A 6977-nucleotide genomic window follows, 5' to 3' on the forward strand; every position below is an offset into this window, starting at 1 on the left:
AGCAAACTGTTTTCTTTGTATTAGCATATTTAGCCTGATTATTTTTCCTAAATTTAATTGCATACTAGTAAAGTATGTATAGCTATTATTCACGTAAGGGAAGGAGTTATAAATACACACATATTTATGTATTTTTTAAATGTAAAGACACACAAAAACTTATAAAAATGGTAATATATGGGGAAAGTAGGAAGTGGGATACAGGGGACAGGGATAAGAGCTACACATCTCTAAAAATATCCTGTTCTGTAGATCTGATTTTGTAGTAGTGTACATATTTTACTTACAAAAACAATTGTATACACTAACAAAGTAGAATAACCACACAGAGAAACTACTCCAAGTGATTTTACAACACATTAATTTGTGAATCCTTAGTAGGATATACCCTAAGAACAACAACAAAAAGTACCTACAAAAAAATCTTATTTTATCTTGCAGTAAAAAAATGTAGATAGTCCCACAAATATGAATCAAGACTACTTGGAGGAATGCCTGTTTCAATGTGTGGAGCAGGAAGTAAGTTTAAGATGAACCTGGAGGACCAGAAAGCTACCAAAGACTACCAAGGATATGTCAAGAGGACTCAGGAGACAACCTGAAAAGGCATCAATTGGCTAAAGATAAATCAGTAAGAATAATAACTGTAATAGATTGGAACACTTCAAATATTTGAGTTCAGGAGATCCTAAAATACTTTTTAAAAATTTCATTGATCATCTTTGAAGAGTGCTAATGTAACCACACCACAATTTTGAAAAGTGGTATAGAATTAAGCATTTATCAAGAAAATCAAGGAGTTGATGAAAATCCAGTTTCTCCTTAAAGAGATATTCCTTTGTCATTAGGATTCTTCAGAAAAATATAATAAAAAAATACAAAATGAAATATTTCATATAAGAAATGACAAAATTAGAATAGCACCATATTGCATACCTTAATGAATTAGGGGTCTAGTGGTATCTGGCTGCTACCATTGAGAAACACACAAAAAGAGAGACCAGCATCATATGCCTCACGAAAGAAAAATATGCCCCACCATCATGAAAAACTGTTGCTGGAAAAAAAATGAAACATAAATCTGATTTATGAAATGCAGAAGACTGAGAATATGTTTCACCACACCATGGAAATGAACTAAGCAAAATTCAGTTTATGGGAAATGCTAAGGGCAAAAGACCTCAGTGCAACGGCATTTGCTCTTATTGTCTTGTACAACAAATGAAGTGCGAGAGGGGAGAAAAGAGAGTGGGGGGAAGGGGTTTGGAGTAAATCTCCAGATTAAAACTGCGATGTGTAAGGTTTATTCAAACAGATTTTAACAAAAATATAGAAGGAGGAGGAGGAGGAGAAAAAGGAGGGTAAAGTGGGAAAGGAAGAAATTTGTTAATTCTAAACATATTCTAAATATCTGATTATATTAATGAGTTACTGCTTATTTTTTTAGCTGGCAAAATGGTATTATGATTCTGTTTTAACAAAAAGAATCCTTACATTTTAGAAATGCATTATGAAATATTTACAGATGAAGTCATATATCTGGAATTTGCTTCAAAATAATTACTGGAGGTAGATAGTGGAGAAAGTAAAAATGGATATAGATGAAATATAATTGTCCATGAGATGATAAACATCTAGGTTGGGCATGGGCACAGGGAGTTCGTTATACTATTCTATTTTTAATGTTTCAAATTTTTCATTAAAATTATTTTTTAAAAAACACAACAATCATAAAATTTACCTGGACAGTAAACGCATTTGCATTTCTTAAGTAACCACCATAGGAAAATAAACGGCCCATAAACATGCTATTAATGTTTGTTTATAACACAGGAAACTAATTTGCGATTAAAAGTTTCCTATGGGCCGGGCGCCGTGGCTCATGCCTGTAATCCTAGCTCTCTGGGAGGCTGAGGCGGGCAGATTGCTTGAGCTCAGGAGTTCGAAACCAGCCTGAGCAAGAGTGAGACCCCGTCTCTACTAAAAATAGAAAGAAATTAATCAGACAACTAAAAATATATAGAAAAAATAACCCGGCATGGTGGCGCATGCCTGTAGTACCAGCTACTCGGGAGGCTGAGGCAGAAGGATCGCTTGAGCCCAGGAGTTTGAGGTTGCTGTGAGCTAGGCTGACGCCACGGCACTCTAGCCTGGGCAACACAGTGAGACTCTGTCTCAAAAGAAAAAAAAAAGTTTCCTATGATTACTTAACAACGGAACAACATACACATGACTTAAGAAAAAGATTCTTTTAAATATAAAACTAAGTAATGAGTTTTAATAGTCTATTTTATGTGTGGGTATGTGTACATTTTATATAAAAACTACTGTCCTTCAAAACAATTATTTTGGGGGTTTCATATTGATTCTGTAGTAATTAGACACAGATGTGTTACACTTTATCAATATAAAAATGGATGAGGCAGTTTCTACCCCAATATGCTTAAAACTAAAAAGATAAAATACACATGTAATGTTCACAAACGTGGTGCTACAATAAAGAGATTTACAAAGTATTCAGGGAATACAGAAAAGATAATGTCTCCAGAGCTTAAACACTTTTGAAACTCCTTTTAAATTATCTTCAAAAGGTAGTTTCACAGTTAAAAAAATATCAATCTCTTTATAATTACCCAATTATTTGTACCAAAATGGTACTATCCAAAACCAATTACTAACTTTATATACTAAAATTTTGGTGATTTCCAAAAATAAAAACTCCAAGTGAACAAAGATTTACAAATGCTGGGGCTATTTAACAGTGTACCACAGAAAAAGTACTCTTCAAAATTCACTGTTTCAAATACTGAACAGAAAATAACATGTTACTGAACTTAAGCCCAATGCTCAGGGCTATTTATACTTTTATATATAAACATATTTAAAGATTTTGTTTATAAATGGCAACAAAGTAAGAATATGATCCTTACTCTACATGCATTAGTTGTGAGGGATAAATGCATTATTGAAGAGTTTCCAAAACATAATTTTTAAAACTACATACAAATAGTCTCAAGTACAAGATTTAAGGAGAATGACAGCCAGAGGGCACTACCTATGAATTATAATAAACTGATACATGGTCAGACTTACCAATGCCCAAAAAACTAATGAAAAGAAAAAAAGAAAAAGAAAGTCAAACTGCCCAAAATTCATTCAACTTTTAATAAAATATAGAAAACCCTATTTCACACAATATTAAAAGAAATTGCTTTGATTCATTTCACAACTTTCATAATCACTCATTTTAGTACAGGAAGTAACAGATCAATAACTCTGATACAGAAAACCTTAAGAGAAATTGTAGGCATACATAAAATATGTATCACATAATTAAGAAAAATTATTAGATCAGAATTTTAGTTGACATGATAAATTCACACATACTTCAGCTCCATCGAGATTCCTCTCTCAAAGAACAATCACACTTCCTTTATTCAGGAGGCCTACTGCATAACTTTCATAATCTAACCAGATATGATCAAAAGCTAGTTAGATGAAGAATCAACAAATTCTACTATTTTGTGACACATTTTTAACATATAACTTTAAATTTTAAGATCTAATTTTAACACAAATGGATTTACAAGGGAAATCTGTTCCTAAGTGTGAACATGCAAAATCAAAACTATTAAAGTTCCATTTGCAAGAATCATTACTCTTCCCTCCCAGAGAGTCAACAAATAGAACAGCCAAAGGTCAGTTCCAAATATCTCCTTGATTTTCCTACGGAATGAGTAGGAGATTTCCTGTAAAAATTCTTTACCTTGATTCAACAAAAATAAATAAATCAAGATAAAACAGTCAACCTTAACAAATGACATTCTTAGTTCATCTGGTAAATCAGGTGTTTAGAACTTGAAAGCCAGGGACTGACAGAAACATTTCTATTTATGTTGGTTAAGTTCTTGAAGCAAAACACCAAGTTATTTTTTGTGTTGTGTGTTTTATAATTTTATACTTAAATACATGGGTAAAATAATAGAAAAATATCCTCCCTAAAAACCACCAGAGTTTCAAGTCCCAGAATCATAAGGAGCTAAAGGTGGCAAAGATTCACTGCTAGCATAAATTACCACAGATGAGCCTCAGTCCATCTGACTCAAGACCCCATTATTACTCAATCTCTCAACCTTCTAAGCCCAAGGATTCAGTCCATCTCCTCTTATACTACAATTTTCTGTGGCTTCCGGTCAAGTTTTTTTCTCTTACCCTAGTATGCAATAGAATAAAATATATCTCAAATATCTCAGTAGGTCCTGTACCCACCGAGGCTCCAGAGGGACACTGGTGGACATGGATGTTTCCCGCTCCCCACTGCCCCCCAGCGATGCTAACACTAAAGCAGTTCATGAGAAGACAACCAGTTCTTCTCTACAGAAGGATTTTGCAAGCAATCTGGCAAGTTTGAAATGATTCTGATGGCAAATACCTGAAGGACTGGGCAAGAGAAGAATTCAAAGGGAAAAAAAAGTTCCACTGAAGAGGACAGATCCAGATGATGATTACTCAAGGCAATATGCAGCTCAAAGAGTTAGAAAAAACATTTGCTTTAGAAAAATCTTAACTATAGCATTTTGAAGGATTTTAAAGTCTTCATGCACTTTGTTGACTTTGGGCTTAACAATGGGCAGCCCGAAGCCAAGTCTTGCTGTTTTTGTGTGTACAGTATTTGGGCAAAATATCAGAAGATGGAGCACGATATCTCATAGAAAGCAAAGGAAAGCACATCAGAACAATGGCCTTAGCAATGAAAAACACCCTGAGTTTTGGAAAATGTTTGATGTGACAGCAGTTTTTGAAAGAAGCATAAACCACTATAACAAATGGCCAGTTAGCCCATGAAAAGATGCTCAATACAGTTAATCATCAGGGAAATGAAAACCAAAACCACAATATCACTTCACATCCATTACAATGGCTATAATTTAAAAAAGTAGTAACAAATGTTGAAAAATTGGAAGCCTTGTACATTGCTAGTAGGAATATAAAATTTGGAAAACAGACTCATTTCCTTGAAAGGTTAAACACGGAGTTGCCATATGATTTAGCAATTCTACTAGGTCTATAACCATCATTTGGCAATAAAAAGAAACAAAAACGGATACATGCTACATATGAACTTTGAAAACACTGTTAAGTAAAAGCAACCAGTCACAAAATATCACAAATTGTATGATTTCATTTATATGATCCAGAATAAGCAGAAAAATTAGTGGCTGTAGGTGTAATGAAGAGCAACTGCTAATGGATGTGGGGTTTCTTTTCAGGGTGATGAGAATATCCTATGGTTAGATTGTGGTGGTTGCACAACTATGAATATACTAAAATCCACTGAATCGAACATTTTCAATGTATGGGATATGAATTATATCTGAATAAAGCTGTTTGAAAAAACTGTAAGATGTAGGACTGGGGGTATACGGACCCCAGGAGATATCCTGGAAATTTCTTGAAAAATCCTTCTGCACTATCAGGGTTATTGAGGTATGTTCTTCAGATATGTCATGGTTTGATAGAAGACTCTCGAAAAAGATCGTTACTAGGAATGTGGATCTTTGTTGGGAAAAGAAAAGAAATAGAAGCTTAATGAACACACTGACACATTTACCAAAAAGAGGGAAGACTTTAGGCAACTTCTGGATGAAACTTTTCTGAATACCTTAACATCCATGTGGAAAGAAGTAAAAAAAAAAAAAAAAAAAAAAATCCTTAAGGAAGATTCTCAGTGCATTCGGTTCTCCTTCAGTGACAGGAAAAAAATAAAGAGAATTTGAAGAATACATGAGAGACAAATACATCACAACCAAAGCTGACTTCAGGACACTTTTGAAAGAGACCAAATTTATAACATAATTCATTTAGCGAAAGCTTATGGAAGATGCTGGGATTGGCAGTCCCTCAAACTGAAGTTTTCTGTTCATCAACAGAACACAGCTAAAAAGCTAATCTAAGATTCTGACCAGCAGCTGAAAGATGTAGACAAAACTTTGCAGAATGATAAAATGGTATCCAGTAGTAGACTGTGTGCCAGAAGAGAGGCATAAACTAATGGTGGCATATGCTGATGACCTGGATTGCCAGGATCCACCCCCGCCTCTCAGAGTCTGCAAGACTAATTCTGATTACTCTTCCATGAGGGTAGTCTACTAATTCAAAATGCTTGCATGAGCCAATTTTCAGGTTTTTATATGTATTAGTCAATCTATATTACAAAATGATCTATAACAACAGAAGCATTTCTTGAACAGAGAACACTTTGGAAATATTTTTCTTTGTGTGACATGATTGATATACTCTAATATGGGCTCTCTCTAGTAAATCTAAAATCTTGAAACTAAAAAAATCATCCTTTTATGAGTGTGAAAGTTGGCGACTTTTAGTGATATTCTTCCTGACAGTGGTGAGCATGGAGGAGTTTTAAAGAGCACATGTGGTTTGAATTTGCAAGATGCATATCACAGACTCCAAGAAAACCTAAGTTGTGGGTTGTTTTTTGTTTTTTAAAGCAGGTAAAACACTAAAAATTGAATTATCTTCCAGAGGCTAAGATTACTGTGATGGATGGACATACTTTTACCTTCATCTCTAAAGTTTATTTTGTTCACTTATATGCTTTGATTATCCCCTCTGAAGTCTTGTTTAGCTCAGTCTTATTTAGCCTAAGAGAAGATTTATTTGGCAATTTCTTCTAAGGTGTAGAACCCACAGTCATTAAGATATGGGCCAGAATAAAGCTGCTGGTGAAACATTTTATTCATCATGAAGTGACTGTTATCAGTATTCTGGATTAGACAACAAATTACCTTCCTGTGTATTCCCTGAAAACTGTACTCCTGTTTGAATGTTAAACTTTTGTTCCTAAAGTTTAACTTTCAGATGTTTGTTCAGTTTATGTATTTGAACAATCTTTTTATATTAAGGTTTAAGTACAAAAGCTTTATTTTTTTTTTTTTTTTTTTTTTGAGACAGAGTCT

General features: G+C 33.9%; 1 protein-coding gene and 1 pseudogene across 1 annotated transcript in view; one reads left to right on the forward strand and one right to left on the reverse strand.

The window, feature by feature from the left end:
* Window positions 1–6977, reverse strand: part of SNX13 (sorting nexin 13) — a 170440-nt gene that overhangs the window by 132054 nt on the left and 31409 nt on the right. The window lies entirely within an intron of this gene.
* On the forward strand, window positions 4301–4567 carry LOC105822412 (annotated as a pseudogene).

Source organism: Propithecus coquereli, unplaced genomic scaffold (genome assembly GCF_000956105.1).
Source record: "Propithecus coquereli isolate 6110/MARCELLA unplaced genomic scaffold, Pcoq_1.0 Scaffold61, whole genome shotgun sequence".
NCBI lineage: Eukaryota > Metazoa > Chordata > Mammalia > Primates > Indriidae > Propithecus > Propithecus coquereli.